Below are 16851 nucleotides of genomic sequence, written 5' to 3'. Positions count from 1 at the left end.
ATGCTCAAATAAATTGGTTAGTCTCTAAGGTGCCACAAGTACTCCTTTTCTTTTTGCGAATACAGACTAACACGGCTGTTACTCTGAAACCTGTCATTTTAGCTCTAGGATCTGTATTTTGGTATTAAAAAAACTGAATATGTTTCATTTACGTGAAAGGGAAATTGAAAGGTAATTTTTTATAACTCTTCACTTTTTCTAACCGTATATAACATGCACTGTGACAGGGTCAGGCCAGATGGCTATAGGAGAGTAATAGAAGGCAGATATATTAGCCCCAGGTTAAGTAGGACCCTTTTCCCTGGGTAAGGTAACAGGGAAGGTTCCAGAACAATCAGGAACATTTTGGAGACAATTAAGACGACAGGCTGATTAGAACACCTGCAGCCAATCAAGAAGCTGCTAGAATCAATTAAGGCAGGCTAATCGGGGCACCTGGGTTTAAAAAGGAGCTCACTTCAGTTTGTGGTGTGCATGTAAGGAGCTGGGAGCAAGAGGCACTAGGAACTGAGAGTGAGAATGCATACTGTTGGAGGACTGAGGAGTACAAGCATTATCAGACACCAGGAGGAAGGTCCTATGGTGAGGATAAAGAAGGTGTTGGGAGGAGGCCATGGAGAAGTAGCCCAGGGAGTTGTAGCTGTCACACAGCTGTTCCAGGAGGCACTCTAGACAGCTACATTCCACAGGGTCCTGGGCTGGAACCCAGAGTAGAGGGCGGGCCCAGGTTCCCCCCAAACCTCCCAACTCCTGGTCAAGCACAGGAGTTGTTGTCCTGGACTGCCGGTTCATGAAAATGGCCAAACTGAGGGCTGCCGTGAAGCTCCAAGGCAAGCAAATCTGCCAATAAGCGCAAGACCCACCAAGATAGAGGAGGAACTTTGTCACAGCATGTAACGTATGAAATCAAGAAGTATCAAATATGCAGCTAGCAACTTAATCACCATTCAAGAAACCGTTTGCATATGACTGAGAATATGGTCTTTTTATTTCATTTTACGTTACTTGTCAAATAATATATACACATTGAAATTTCTTATTCAGCCTTACATAAAATACATATACTGTATGGATCATGCTGTTTTAAAGGGCAATAAATATTAGAATAAAATTAGGATGTATGCAATTTCCTATCGATCTGGTTACGTATGTCCCTAATCACCATAGTCTCTGAATGCCTCAGTCATTAATGGATTGTACACTCACAATGCCCCAATGAGGTGGGAAGTACTTCCCCATTATACAGATGAGGAACTAAGGCACAGTGCAGATTAAGTGACTTGCACAAATTCATACTGGAAGTCTGCGTCTGAGCCAGGAGCTGTACCTGGGTCCTTTGGGACCCAGTCCAGTGCCTTAGTCGTTTCTTCCTACTCCAGTATCTATGCTCTCCTATTGTTAGCATGTTGTACATGTAATGTTTGGATTTGACTGCTGAGTGTTTGTGCCCACATTACAATTCTATGTTTATTTGTGCAACGGATGACTCCTAGAATCATAGAAATGTAGGACTGGAAGGACCTTGATAGGTCATCTAGTCCAGTCCCCTGCCCTCAGGCAGGACTAAGTATTATCTAGACCAGTTCTTCTCAACCTGGGGTTGGGAATATGTATAGAGAGGTTGCAAGTGAAGGTAAGAAAAAACATTTGTGTGCCAGATCAAAGTTTATTTTTACATAGAAACAAACTATAAATTCACTTTTTATGAATTACAAGTGGTACAGTCATGATATAGCATATTTTTTGGGTAAGAAATTTCTCTGCTAACATAGGAACTGAAATTACTCAATATATTTATGTAGATTTAAAAGATTCATTTATCAATGCTGGTGGGCCAGTATTATTAATATTTTACTTAAAGATATTTAAGGTAGTGGGCTTCAATTTTTTCAAGTCTTAATATAGGGACTCACAATATTATTTTTTTAAGTCCAAAGGGTGTTGCCTCCACAAAAAGGTTGAGAAAAGGCTGATCTAGGCCATCCCTGACAAGTGTTCCTAAACACCATCAGTGATGGTGATTCCACAACTTCCCTATGTAATTTGTTCCAGAGCTTAACTATCCTTACAGTCAGGGCTGGTGTAACCACTAGGTGAACTAGGTGGCCGCCTAGGGCGCCAAGATTTGGGGGCGCCAAAAAGCGTTGCCCCCCAATTTTTTTTTTACACTATTGCTTAGGGGCAGGTACCTGTCAGTCTCCAGCGCTCGGGCCGCACCAGGGCTAGCAGCCTCTTCATCTCAGAGTCTCCCCCGCTTGCCCGGGAGCCACTCCTCCTCTCAGGCTCCTTGGCCCTGCCACGTGGCGCAGGAGCCTTTGAAACAGAAGCAGCAGCACGGCCTCTCCTGCCCCATGGCGGGCTATACTCCCCGCCTGCCCCTGCTGCTGCGGAGGCTGCCACTGCCCTGGTCTCGGGCCGCCTGGCTCCCCCCGGGCGGTGCCCGGTTCTTGCTGCTCTCAGCCAGTAGATGCGGGCTGAGCCAGCTGAGCCCGGCCCCTTGCGTCTCCTCCGCGGCAACACCCCCCGCCCACATCCTCCTGGGCGGCCGGGGTGGCAGCAGCCGGGGAGCCTGAGAGGAGAAGTGGCCCCCGGGCAAGCGGGGGAGATTCCGAGTGAAGAGGCTGCTGGCCCTGGTGCGGCCCGAGCCCTGGAGACTGACAGGTACCTGCCCCTGCCCCATCCCAGCACCACCTGCCCCCCAGCCCAGTGAGTGTTACCTGCCCCACCAGCCTCAGTGCCCTGCCCCATGCTGTCAGCCACCCCAAGCTCACTGTGACACCAGGGCCCCCTGATCTTCACAAACAGCTGTCACCGCAGGCCTGACAAACTCACTGCACCCACACATGTCTTACAGGGCACTTACCCACAAAGAGGAACGTGGAAGGGATCTACTCAAGGCTGGTAACTTGTCAAGGGTGAGAATCTTTGTGAGATGTGTGCATGGGTAATATTGAAGGAATAATGTATTTACCTTAAAAGTCTGCTTTATAGACTTGGAGTAGAAATTAGTCACCAGGGGATAATGTCCCTTTGGGGCAAGGGGGATTTGTCACCCTGCCTAACCTGGCTGGTGATGCAATGCAAGGCTCAATTGTTTAGCTTTGCACAGTAGTAAGACTTTGAATGGGACACCATCAGAGGCAATGGCAAACAATTGAAAAGCCTTAAAGGTAAAAAAGAAACATTACAACAGCCGTTACCCTTTCTGACAGGCTGTTTATAATGCTAAATTTACTAGTTTTTGGCGGTTGGCGGGGGCGGGGGAGGGGGCGCAAGGTAGAAGTTTTGCTTAGGGCGCAAAATATCCTTGCACCAGCCCTGCTTACAGTTAGGAGGTTACCTAAATCTTCCTTTCTGCAATATAACCCATTACTTCTTGTCCTGTCCTCAGTGATTAATGAAAACAATTTATCACCCTCCTCTTTATAACAATCTTTTATGTAGTTGAAGACTGTTGTCATGTCCCCCTTCAGTCTTCTCTTCTCCAGACTAAACAAACCCAATTTTTTCAGTCTTTTGTTGAAAGCCATGTTTTCTAGACCTTTAATCATTTTTGGTGCTCTCATCTGGGCTTTCTCCAACTTGTCCATATTTTTCCCAAAATGTGGTGCCCAGAACTCGACATAATACTTCAGCTGAGGCCTTATCAGTGCGAGTACAGTGATAGAATTACTTCTCTTGTTTTGCTTATAGCACTCCTACTAATACATCACAGCATAATGTTTGTGTTTTTTGCAACAGTTTTATATTGTCGTCTTGTATTTAGTTTGTGATCCATTGTAACCCCCAGATCCTTTTCTGCAGTACTCCTTCCTAGGCAATCATTTCCCATTTTGTTTTTGTGCAACTGATTATTCCTTCCTAACTGTAATACTTTGCATTTGTCCTTATTGAATTTCATCCCATTTATTTCAGACCATTTCTCCAGTTTGTCAAGATCACTTTGAATTCTAATCCCATCCTCCAAAGCACTTGCAACCTCTCCCAGCTTGGTATCATCTGCAAACTTTAAAAGTGTACACTCTATGCCATTATTCTAATCATTTATGAGAATATTGAATAGAAGTGGACCTATAACAGATCCCAGTGAGACCCCAGTAGACATGCCCTTTCAGCTTGATTGTGAATCACTGATAACTACTCTCTGAGTATACTTTTCCAATCAGTTGTGCACTCACCTTATAGTAGGTTCATCTAGGTTATATTTCTCTAGTTTGTTTATGAGAAGGTCATGCAAGATAGTACCAAAAGTAGGGCGGTCAATTGATCAGTTAACGCCTGTGATTAATTGAAAACAAAATAAACATGTTAATCAGATACCTCTCTGTGGGGAGTGGGGGAGGGCTAAAGGCGCAGCCCACAGCTCCAGAGGTGGCGAAGGAGAGACTGAAACCCCAGTTCAGAGCTCTGCTGGCAGCGGTGGCGGCAGGGCTGAAGCCCCAGCCTGGAGCTCTGCGGACAGCAACAGGGCTGAAGCCCCAGCCCAGAGCTGTGCGGGCAGCAGTGGCCTGAGGAGCCCCAAGGGGGACTGAAACCCTAAGCCCCACACCCTGAGAGGGGCTGAAACCCGGAGCCCTGTGCCCCAAGCCTCCCACCCCAAGCAGGGCTGAAGGTAGGGGGTCACAACTTTTTTTAAGTCTAAATGGGGTCCCCAGCAAAAAAAGTTTGAGAAACACTGCCATAGGGAACAGGGGCCTGGAAAGCTCAGCCTCCCTGCACCAGCCTCTCCTCCCCTGCTACATGCCGAGTCCCTGGGGTAAAGCCCATCCTCCCTTGCAAACAAGGGGTCACTGAGCTGAAAGGAGTTATGTAAAAATAATAATAATTCTACATTTGTAAGTCCAACTTTCATGATAAAGAGATTGCACTAAGTACTTGTATGAGGTGATTTGAAATACTATTTCTTTTGTTTATCTTCTTTACAATGCAAATGTCTGTAATCAAAAATAATATAAGGTGAGCACTGTACACGTTGTATTCTTTGTTGTAATTGAAATCAATATATTAGAAAATATAGAACACATCCAAAAATATTTAAATAATGATATTCTATTATTTTTTAACAGTGCGATTTAAAACTGAGATTAATTGTGATTAATTTTTTTAGTCGCTTGACAGCCCTAATTAAAAGTCTTACTACAGTTGAGCTGTATCACATCTATTGCTTCCCCCCATCCACAAGACTTGTTACCCAGCCAAAGAAAATTAGGTTGGTTTGACATGATTTGTTTGTGACAAATCCATGTTGACTGTTACTTACCACCTTATTTTTTTCTAGATGCTTACAAATGTATTGCTTTCTTATTTGCTCCATTATCTTTCTGGGTCCTGATGTTAAGTTGACTGGTCTATAATTCCCTGGGTTGTCCTTATTCCCCTTTTTATAGATTGGTACTATATTTGCCCATTATTGTTCTTGTTTTTTCTGTTTAAACTGTAAAGGGCCAACCCTCACACATTGGTAGGCCCTAAAGCTCCTCAAGGAGGAATCTGGCCTTGTGTTTCATCACTGTGGTCCCAGAGAGATTGGGTTGGTGTGTCTGTGAGTTGCTGAGTCCACGTGGGGTTTCAAAAAGCCTAGGACCTCAAGCAGTCATTTGTTTTCTTTGTGCTCAGTGTAGGCCCAGAAGGTAATTTCAGTGGAGTAAAATGTTGTCACAGCATTATCATCTCTTACTCCTGCATAAATGCTGAGAAAAATAAATGTTAAGTGAAGCAGAGATTGACTTTTGAGGCACAGGAGATTGATCCTGTGACAACAGTCTGTTACGGTTTCTGTTTCTGTTATACCACAGAGAACTTGGTCTTTTCTGGAATAAATGAATGCAACACCCTTGAAATCAACAGGGCTGTACCAGGTTACGCCAGCAGAGAATTGGGCCCACTGGTTGATGTTTTATGTAATCGTTTAAAACTATTTCTGTATGAGGGTGGAGCCTGAAGGTGATCCACATCTGGGACAATGACTGCAGACATTTTGCCTGCAGTGAACACAGACGGACAGAAAATGTTTGCAGGCATGCTGTGGGGTGCATACACAGGAGCAATAACTGCTGCACCCTATAACGTTGTGCAACTTGCTCTTCACCCCAACACTGCCTGTGGGGGAGGGAGCAGGACAGTATCACCTCATTCAGGCAAGCTCCCAAGAGGTACAAATAGAGGAGGTTGAATTGTTTTTGATGAAATGGAAATTTTCACATAAATATCATCAATTGTTTTCACTTTTGTAGAAACAAACCGCACCCCCAAAATGAAAGAATTTCCAGTTTTCAGTTTTTTGAAATTTTTTTAATTCTGTGAAATTTTGATGAGAAAAACATCTTTCACAAATTTTCACAGGAAATAAAATATTTCCCAACCAGCTCTAGTGCTGAAGTTCCCGCCAACAGTGCTAACTTTCTCTCCTCTTACACTTGAGTAGAACAAGGTGTGGGATTCTAGCGGATCCCTGTTTACGAGCATAAGGTGTCTGAGTAAATACTGCCCAGATAGGCCCTTAGTTTGTTAATGGTAGATTTGAGTTTGTGATAGTTTGTTGTACCATTGTTGACTTGCTGAAATTTGGCTGACAGAATTTGTTTTCTCAGCCTGAGAACAACTTATTTGTTACAGTGAAGTCTTGTAATATACTATATTTCTATGAATAAAAAAATTAGCCAGTCAGTAAATAGCTTAAATGTTAATCAGTGATTAAAGGTCAAGTATCCAACTGGCACAGAATCTTTTTGGCAGAGAATTCTACATATGCACATGTACACTTTGTCAGTCTATTACCATTTGCAGGCAAAAAGGAAAGTGTGAGTGATTGTGATGTGAGTTGTAATGATCCCTTCCAAAAACAGAAAGGCCTTTACAGTAATTGTTAACATTTTGAAAATGAACTTCCCAAGGACATAGTTTTCTGAACTCTGTAAACTGTTAACTGAAAGCATTATAGAGCATCAAACTTTGCATTTGCAACAGAAAAATCATTTTACTCTAATCATTAAGCTGAAAGCAAAATAGACAAAACAATGTTCTTGCTAACTACAAAGCACTCTGGAAAAATGAAGAATTCACCATAATTGTTTAGCTTAATAATTAAGTATATGGTTTTCTAAGCTATAACATACTCCCCTTAACAATTTTGGGGATAAATTAAATTATTGCATGCAATTTGGTAGTGTGGTTTTAGATTAATCCTGTAAGGAAATTACAATAGTGGTTGCTAGGTGGTACAGGGGTCACTGCAATAGTCTTTAACCTCTTCAGAACTGAATTCAAATTCTCGTGGGAAACTGTTAATAATGGTCTAATTTCTATTCCTAGAGGACATTGGTCCACGTCCCATTATCCATTCGCTTAAATCCAAGGTATGATGACAAAGACTGAAAACTAAGGACCAGTCTGCCCCCACTAGAGCTGATGGCATTTGGGGAACCATAGAAATGTAGGGCTGGAAGGGAACTCAGAGTCATCAAGTCTAGCCTTCTGTGCTGTGGCAGGACCAAGTAAACCTAGACCATCCCTGACAGTTATTTGTCCAGCCTGTTTTTAAAAACCTCCAATGCTAGGGATTCCACAACCTCCTTTGGAAACCTTATAGTGCTTAACTACCCTTAGAGTTAGAATGTTTTTCCTAATATTTAGTCTAAATTTCCCTTGTTGCAGATTAAGCCCACTACTTCTTGTCCTACCTTCAGTGGGCATGGAGAACAATTGATCCCCATCCTCTTTATAACAGCCCTTAACATATCTGAAGACTGTTATCAGGTCTCTCTCAGTCTTCTTTTCTCAAGACTAAACATGCCAAGTTTTTTTAACCTTTCCTCATAGGTTTCCTATATAAGATATGGTTTCAGAGGAGCAGCCGTGTTAGTCTGTATCTGCAAAAAGAACAGGAGTACTTGTGGCACCTTAGAGACTAACCAATTTATTTGAGCATAAGCTTTCGTGGGCTACAGCCAACTTCTTTGGATGCATAGAATGGAACATATAGTAAGAAGATATACATACAGAGAACATGAAAAGGTGGACTAAGAGGCTAATTAATTAAGATGAGCTATGATCAGCAGGAGAAAAAAACTTTTGTAGTGATAATCAAGATGGCCCATTTAGACAGTTGACAAGAAGGTGTAAGGATACTTAACATGGGGAAATAGTTTCAATATGTGTAATGACCCAAAAGAAACGACACCATCTGCTCAGGAAACTCCCTAAAAAAGCACAGGAACAGATCTGTGCAGACACATGCCTAGAACCCCGACCAGGGATATTCTATTTGCTACCCAAGATCCATAAACCTGGAAATTCTGGACGCCCCATCATCTCAGGTGTTGGCACCCTGATTGTCTGGCTATTTGGACTCTCTCCTCAGGCCCTATGCTACCAGCACTCCCAGCTATCTTCGAGACACCACTGACTTTTTGAGGAAACTGTAATCCATCTGTGATCTTCCAGAAAACACCATCCTGGCCACTATGGATGTAGAAGCCCTCTATACCAACATTCCACACAAAGATAGACTAAAAGCTATCAGGAACAGTATCCCCGATAATGTCACGGCAAACCTGGTGGCTGAGCTTTGTGACTTCGTCCTCACCCACAACTATTTCACATTTGGGGACAATATATACCTTCAAGTCAGCGGCACTGCTATGGGGTACCCTCATGGCCCCAGAGTATGCCAACATTTTTATGGCTGACTTAGAACAACACTTCCTTAGCTCTAGTCCCCTAACGCCCCTACTCTACTTGCGCTACATTGCTGACATCCTCATCATCTGGACTCATGGAAAAGAAGCCCTTGAGGAATTCCACCATGATTTCAACAATTTCCATCCCACCATCAACCTCAGCCTAGACCAATCCACACAAGCAGTCCTGGACACCACTGTGCTAATAAGCGATGGTCACATAAACACCACCCTATACCGGAAACCTGCTGACTGCTATATTACCTACATGCCTCCAGCTTTCATCCAGACCACACCACACGATCCATTGTCTACAGCCAAGCTCTATGATACAACCGCATTTGCTCCAACCCCTCAGACAGAAGACAAACACCAACAAGATCTCTATCAAGCATTCTTACAACTACAATACCCACCTGCTGAAGTGAACAAACAGATTGACAGAGCCAGAAGAGTGCCCAGAAGTTACCTACTACAGGACAGGCTCAACAAAGAGAATAACAGAACACCACTAGCTGTCACCTTCAGCCCCCAACTAAAACCTCTCCAGCGCATCATCAGAGATCTACAGCCTATCCTGAAAAATGATCCCTCACTCTCACAGATCTTGGGAGACAGACCAGTCCTCGCTTACAGACAGCCCCCCAACCTGAAGCAAATACTCACCAGCAACCACACACTGCACAACAAAAACACTAACCCAGGAACCTAGCCTTGCAACAAAGCCTGATGCCAACTTTGTAAACATATTTATTCCAGTGACACCATCATAGGACCTAATCACATTAGCCACGCCATCAGGGGCTCATTCACCTGCACATCTACCAATGTGATATATGCCATCATGTGCCAGCAATGCCCCTCTGCCATGTACATTGGCGAAACTGGATAGTCTCTAAGCAAAAGAATAAATGGACACAAATCTGACATCAGGAATCATAACATTCAAAAACCAGTAGGAGAACACTTAAACCTCTCTGGCCACTCAGTAACAGACTTTAAGATGGCAATTTTGCAACAGAAAAGCTTAAAAACAGACTCCAATGAGAAACCGCGGATCTTGAATTAATATGCAAACTAGATACCATTAACTTGGCTTGGAATAGAGACTTGGAGTGGCTGGGTCATTACACATATTGAATCTATTTCCCCACGTTAAGTATCCTCACACCTTCTTGTTAACTATCTAAATGGGCCATCTTGATTGTCACTACAAAAGTTTTTTTTCTCCTGCTGATAATAGCTCATCTTAATTAATTAGCCTCTTACTCCACCTTTTCATGTTCTCTGTATGTGTGTATATATATATCTTCTTACTATATGTTCCATTCTATGCATCTGAGGAAGTGGGCTGTAGCTCACGAAAACTTATGCTCAAATAAATTTGTTAGTTTCTAAGGTGCCACAAGTACTCCTGTTCTTTTTGCAGATACAGACTAACACGGCTGCTACTCTGAAACCATACCTTATATAGAAGTCTCTTATTAATACACCTCAGAATGATATTAGCTTTATTTTTCAACTTTATCACATTGTTGGCTCATGTTCAATTTTTCATCCACTATAACCTGCCGATCCTTTTCAGCAATCCTACCACCTCGCCAGTTACTCCCCATTTTGTAGGTGTGCATTTGATTTTTCCTTCCTAAGTGAAGCACATTCCACTTGTCTATACTGAATTTCATCTTGTTGTTTTCAGACCAATTCTCCAATTTGTCAAGGTCATTTTGAATTCTAATCCTAACCTCCTAAATTTTTGAAACTTAGTATCATCTGCAGATTTTATAAATATACTTTCCACCAGTGTTCCCTCTAATTTTTTACGTCCATGTACGGAACGAATTTTGTTATGTGCAACAATATGGATGTGATGTGTGGCACATCACCTTCATATTGGTGCACATAACAAAATTCATGTGGTGGGGGTGGGGCCGAGGGGCCTGGAGTGTGGCAGGGGGCTCAGGGCTGGGGCAGAGGGTTGGGTGCAGGGGCTGAGGGCTCCAGCTAGGGGTGAAGGTACTGGGGTGGGGCTGGGGATGAGTGGTTTGGGGTGCAGACTCCCCCCACCCCTCTCTCACCACAGCAGGTTGGCACTGGGGGAGAGGCGCTTCTCCCTGGCTGCGGCAGCTCCGGCAGGGCAGGGCGGGACCAGGGAAGGGGCTCCTCTCCCCCAGGCCCGGCAAGTCAGGGGCAGGTCTGTGTTGGGGTCTGGGGAGGAGCGCCTCTCCCCACTGTGGCAGGTCTATGGTGGGGCCGGCAGGGAAAGGCACCTCTCCCTGCCATGGCAGGGTCCACACTGGCACTGGCTGGGAGGAACACCTCTCCGCGCCATGGCAAGTCCATGCTGGGGGAGGGACACCTCTCTCCACTGCAGCCCTGAGCCCCTGCACGGGCTTAAGAGGCAGTTGTGCAGCCATACAGCCACGCAGCTTATAGAGAACTTAGCTTTCCACTCCCTTATCCAAGTCCTTAACTAAAATATGGAATAGTATTGGCCCAGGATTAACCCTTTGGGAGCCCACTAGATATGCCCTCCCAGTTTGACAGTGAACCATTGATAATTGCTCTTTGATTACTGTCTTTCAGCCAGTTGTGCTCCACCTTATAGTAATTTCATCTAGATCACATTTCCCGAATTTGCTTATGAGAATGTCATGTGGGAGTGTGTCAAATGCTTTACTAAAATCAAGATATATCACATCATCATCTTCCCCTCTCCCCCATCCACTCAGCCAGTAACCCTGTCAAAGAATGAAATTAGTTTGGTTTGGCATGATTTGTTCTTCACAAATCCATGCTCACTATTCTTTATCACCCTATTCTCCTCCAAGTGCTTACAAACTGACTATTTAATAATTTGTTCCAGTATCTTTCTAGGTACTAAAGTTCGGCTGACTGGTCTGTAATTCCCTGGGTCCTCTTTGTTCCCCTTTTTAAAGACAGATATTATGTTTGCCCTTCTCCAGTCTTCTTGGACCATCCCTGTGTCACTGTGCCATAGTGGGTCACAACTGAGAATACCAAATTCAGGACAAACTGCTGAGAAATAGGGCAGACACACCCCAAAACTGGTGGTTATTCTCCCGTAAGATATACCAGACGAGCAACCAGACCACAGTAAACTTCTGTTTTACCACACTGGCTAACAAGAAGTCAGAAAAGCAGTCTCCTTAGGTATTCCAGTCCTTGTATCACCACCAAAAACACTAGACTTAATGATGAGTGGTTATTTAAAACCAATTTCATCAATCAAAGGGTTCTTCTGATCCCCAAGGACCAGCCACATACCCAGGTCAATATATAACTTAGCTCTTTCCCAATAATCACGCTGTTGCCAAGCCTTTAATATCTAAAGATTTATTTATAAAAGGAAAGAAAGATGAGAGTTAAAATTGGTTAAAGGAATCAAATACATACAATAATTGCAAAGTTCTTAGATCAGACTTGTAGCCATGATGGAATAAACTGCTGGCTTGTTAAGTCTCTGGTTGCTTCCAAATCATTGGAAGACCTCAGTCCCTTGGTCGGAATGCTCCCATTAGTATAAGTCCATAGTACAGAGGTATGAGCAGGAAAGAGGCAAAATGGAGATGTTTCCAGGGCCTTTTATAGCTTCTGCCAAGTGAAGGGAAACCCATTGTTCTAGTTTGTGAAAAAGTACAGGTAACAAAATGGAGTTTGGAGTCACATGGGCAAGTCACATGTCCATGCATGCTTCGCTTAGTTATAGCAGAGGCCATTAACCATACTCTAGTTAGAATGTCCCCAGGAAAGTCCATTAAATGTCGATAGGTGTCTTCTAGGGTCCATTGTAAGTTAAGTGTTCTTTAATGGGCCATTCAACTTGAATAGTTCCTTCACATTGTGCTGACTAAATACCTTGTTGGTGTTACCACAGGAGCAAACATTTGAAATACAGGTACATAGTTACTATTCATAACTTCAGATACAAAAATGATACATGCATACAAACAGGATAATCATATTGAGCAAATCATAACTTTTTTATAGACACCTTACTTGACATACTTTGTACAAGATCTATTGTAATTATATAACAGTGGTAGCAACAATGATCTACCTGGTCATGTTTTAATCATATAACATCTCATCCTGTCCTCCAGGAGTTCTCAAAGTTAATTGCTAATGGTCATAATAATTGCTAAGATTGCTTCAGCTGGTTCCTTAAGTTACCCTAGGATGAATTTTATCAACCCAATCTAATTTATCTAAATATTCTTTAACCTGTTCTTTCCCTATTTTGGCTTGCGTTCCTTCTCCTGTGTTGTTAATATTAATTCTGTCGAGTATCTGGTTACCATTAATGACAGGTTTCAGAGTAACAGCCACAAGTACTCCTTTTCTGGTTACCATTAACTTTTTTAGTGAAGACTGAAGCAAAATAGGCATTAAACACTTCAGCTTTCTTGATGTCATTTGTCATTACCTCTCCTTCCCCACTAAATAGGGGACCTACACTCTCTTTCATCTATCTCTTGCTCCTAATGTGTGTTCAGAACCTTTTCTTGTTGCCTTTTATGTCCCTTGCTAGCTCTAACTCATTTTGTGCCATAATCTTTCTGATTTTGCTCCTACATGCTTGTGCTATTCTTGTGTAGTTCTCCTTAGCAATTTGTCCATGTTTCCATTTTTTGTAGGATTCCTCTAAAGAGCTCCTGGGGGAGCCATATTGGCCTCTTACAATTCTTCCCGTCTTTCTCTCTCAGCAGGATGGTTTGCAGTTGTGCCTTTAACATTGTCTCCCAGAGAAGCTGCCAGCTCTCCTGAACTCCTTTTTCCCATAGAGTTTCTTCCAAAAGGACCTTGCCTACCAGTTCTTAAAGTTTGTTAAGGTCTGCTTTTTTGAAGTCCATTGTCCTTATTCTGTTACTCTCACTCATTAGAATCATAAAATCTATCATTTCATGATCACTTCCCCCAGATTGCTTTCCATCATCAGATTTGCTACCAATTACTCCCTGTTGGTCAGAATCAAGGGTAAAATGTCTGTCACCCTAGTTATTTCCTCCACTTTCTGGAACAAAAATTGTCCTCAGTACATTCCATGAACCTACTGGAAATTGTGTTTTTCCATATTACTTTCTGGCAACAGGATCAAGCCAAAAGGTATCATGGATCAAGAAGTTAATTAATTGGAAGAGTGATGCACGGAAGCCTGAACAGCACTGGTCCATGCTAAGCCTTGCTCTAGCAAGTGCTATTAAACTCACTTGCATTAACAGCAAATTCAAACTAATGTTTAAAAACATTGTAAAAAAGACCTGTAATGAATTGTTCACTAAAAGCTCCAATGGTGCTATACTGGTACTGTTATTTGTGTGGGGACTGGTGCGTTTAGAGGATTGGTAATGGAATATTAAACCATTTGGCCCATTTCAGTCTGTTGTTGCTATATGAAGCCAATAATGTTTTTTTCTGTTGCCTACATAGAATCAGTTGGTAGTCACTGTCCACAAAGACATCCCCACAAGTTACATAATTCAATACAGTTTTAATTAAAAGTAAGAAATTCAGACTTGCCGTCTGTTAACTATGATGTCATCTATAGGATTTATGGTGACAATCTCAGCAGAGAACATAAGAACAGCCATACTGGATCAGACCAATGGTCCATCCAGTCCAGTATCCTGTCTTCCAACAGTGGCCGATGCTAGATGCTTCAGAGGGAATTAACAGAACAGAACAGCAATTATTGAGAGATAATCCTAGCTTCTGTTGTTTACTCTCAGCTTCTGGCAGTTAGAGGCTTAAGACACCCACAGCTTGGGGTTGCACCTCTGACCATCTTGACTAATATCCATTGATGGACCTATCCTCCATGAACTTATGTAATTCTTTTTTGAATCCAGTTGTAGTTCTGGCCTTTATAAGATCCCCTGGCAATGAGTTCCACAGGTTGACTGTGTGTGGTGTGAAGTAGTACTTCCTTTTGTTTTTTTTAAAGCTGCTACCTATTAATTTCATTGGGTGACTCCTTGTTCTTGTGTTATGTGAAGGGATAAATAACACTGCCTTATTCACTGTCTCCACACCATTCATTATTTTATAGACTTCTATCATATCCCCGCTTAGTCATCTCTTTTGCAAGCTGAATAGTCTGTCTTTTTAATCTTTCCTCATATGGAAGTTGTTCTATATGCCTAATCACTTTTGTTGCCCTTCTCTGCACCTTTTCCCATTCTAATACATCTTTTCTGAGATGGGGGTGACTAGAGCTGCACAAAGTATTCAAGGTGTAGGCGTACTATGGATTTATATATTGGCATTATATTTTCTGTCTTATTATTTATCTCTTTCCTAATGGTTCCTACATTGTTAGCCTTTTTGACTGCTGCTTCACATTGAGTGGATGTTTTCAGAGAACTATCCCCAATGTTTCCAAGATCTCTTTTGTGAGTGATAACGGCAAATTTAGACCTCATCATTTTGTATGCATAGTTGGGATTCTGTTTTCCAATGTGCATTACTTTGCATTTATCAACACTGAATTGCATCTGCTATTTTGTTGCTGAGTTGCCCAGTTTTGTGAGATCCGTTTGTAACTCGTCGCAGTCTACTTTGGACTTTACTATCTTGAGTAATTTTGTATCATCTGCAAATTTTCCCACCTCACTGTTTATCCCTTTTTCCAGATCATTTATGAATATGTTGAACAGCACTGCGCCCAAAACAGATCCCTTGGGGACACTGTTGTTTAGGGGTTTAAAGATTTAGGGATGGATTTGACATGAAACGTGAACTACCCATAACTCCTAGAGGTGAGACCTCCAGCTCAGGCTGAGGCATACTAATGGGACAATGGTGGGGAAGCCTGTCCCGGATCTGTTCTATAATTAAATAAGACTTCAGTTCAAATGCCTGAGTAGTGAGCACTAGAGGCTTGATTCCCTTCTCACACCAGTGAGAAACAGGAATAATTACAGTGAACCCAATTTAAAATAGCATAGGTGAGAGGAGCATCAGACCTTAAATTCATTAAACAGATTTTTAAAAGTATTATTTTCTGGACTTAAAGTTGTTGTAGTAAAAAAAAAAAAAAAAGATACAGTATGACCTCAATTTATGAACATCAATGTTAGGACACTTTTCTTGATGGGAGTGCAGAGGAAGTCATATAACTAACATGATGTCAGTGAAGAATAGGTCGACATCTTTTCACATTCTGATCTCTTCAGTGCATTGGGAATTGCTTTGCAGGGGTTTGAAGGGCAAGAAGAAAAAAATGCAGTGCACCATGCTGCAATTTATGCACTATACCTGCTGTAATTTTGAGATGTTCAATTTTATGAATTTGTTTATTTAATGAACTCCTTGATCCCCAAATAGCTGATAAAACGGGGATTCTCCTATATTTGATGAAGATTTCATGAATATTGGTCATACAATTGTGGGTCTAGGCTAGCCCATGAAAAAAACCTTTTTGTAACAGTTTCTTCTGATTCTATTTTCTGTTTAAAATTATAAGAACATGTTCATTTTGCTGACCTGTTCTCTATTTAATGTGATATATAAAGTTTATAATATTTAAAATAACAGTTAAACTTCTATAAATTACTGTTACAAGATTGTAAGATTCTCATTGCAAACAAGACTTTGAATGGATCATAAAAATAGGGCCTGAATCAGAGCCCATTGAAGTCCTGGGAAAGTGAAAGAAGTGGACTCTGGATCAGGCCATAAGTTAAGTAAAAAATCCAAACGACAAAGAACCTTTTAGCCATTTACAAAGTTAGAGATCATGATTCGTATTTCTATGTGCTGATTAGCAAACACATAGGAAGGATACAGGACTTGTTAGTAATTTACAGTACAATTAAATTTGTATCAATAATATTTATTCTCTCTTTATAAGCTGCCTATCACATGTGTTTGCTGAAACTTAATGAAGAACAATAATGCCACAAATGCTGATTGGTTTGAGTTTGCCTAATTTTGGCTTTCTAAATAATCACCTTGGGGCCCAAACCTGCACCCACTTAGTGAACAGTTCCACCATGATGATAATTTTATTTTTGCTATAAGAAGGATTTCTGTGGCCTACCCTTTTGTGTTATAACAATACTTACATACTTTCCATTTCAGACCTTTTCTCAGATATATAAATATGTAAAATTTAAACAAAACCAAGTCCTAGCTAGGTCTGGATCCTGGA

This window comes from Chelonia mydas, chromosome 11, assembly GCF_015237465.2.
Source record: "Chelonia mydas isolate rCheMyd1 chromosome 11, rCheMyd1.pri.v2, whole genome shotgun sequence".
NCBI lineage: Eukaryota > Metazoa > Chordata > Testudines > Cheloniidae > Chelonia > Chelonia mydas.
Note: the sequence above shows the minus strand (reverse complement) of the source record.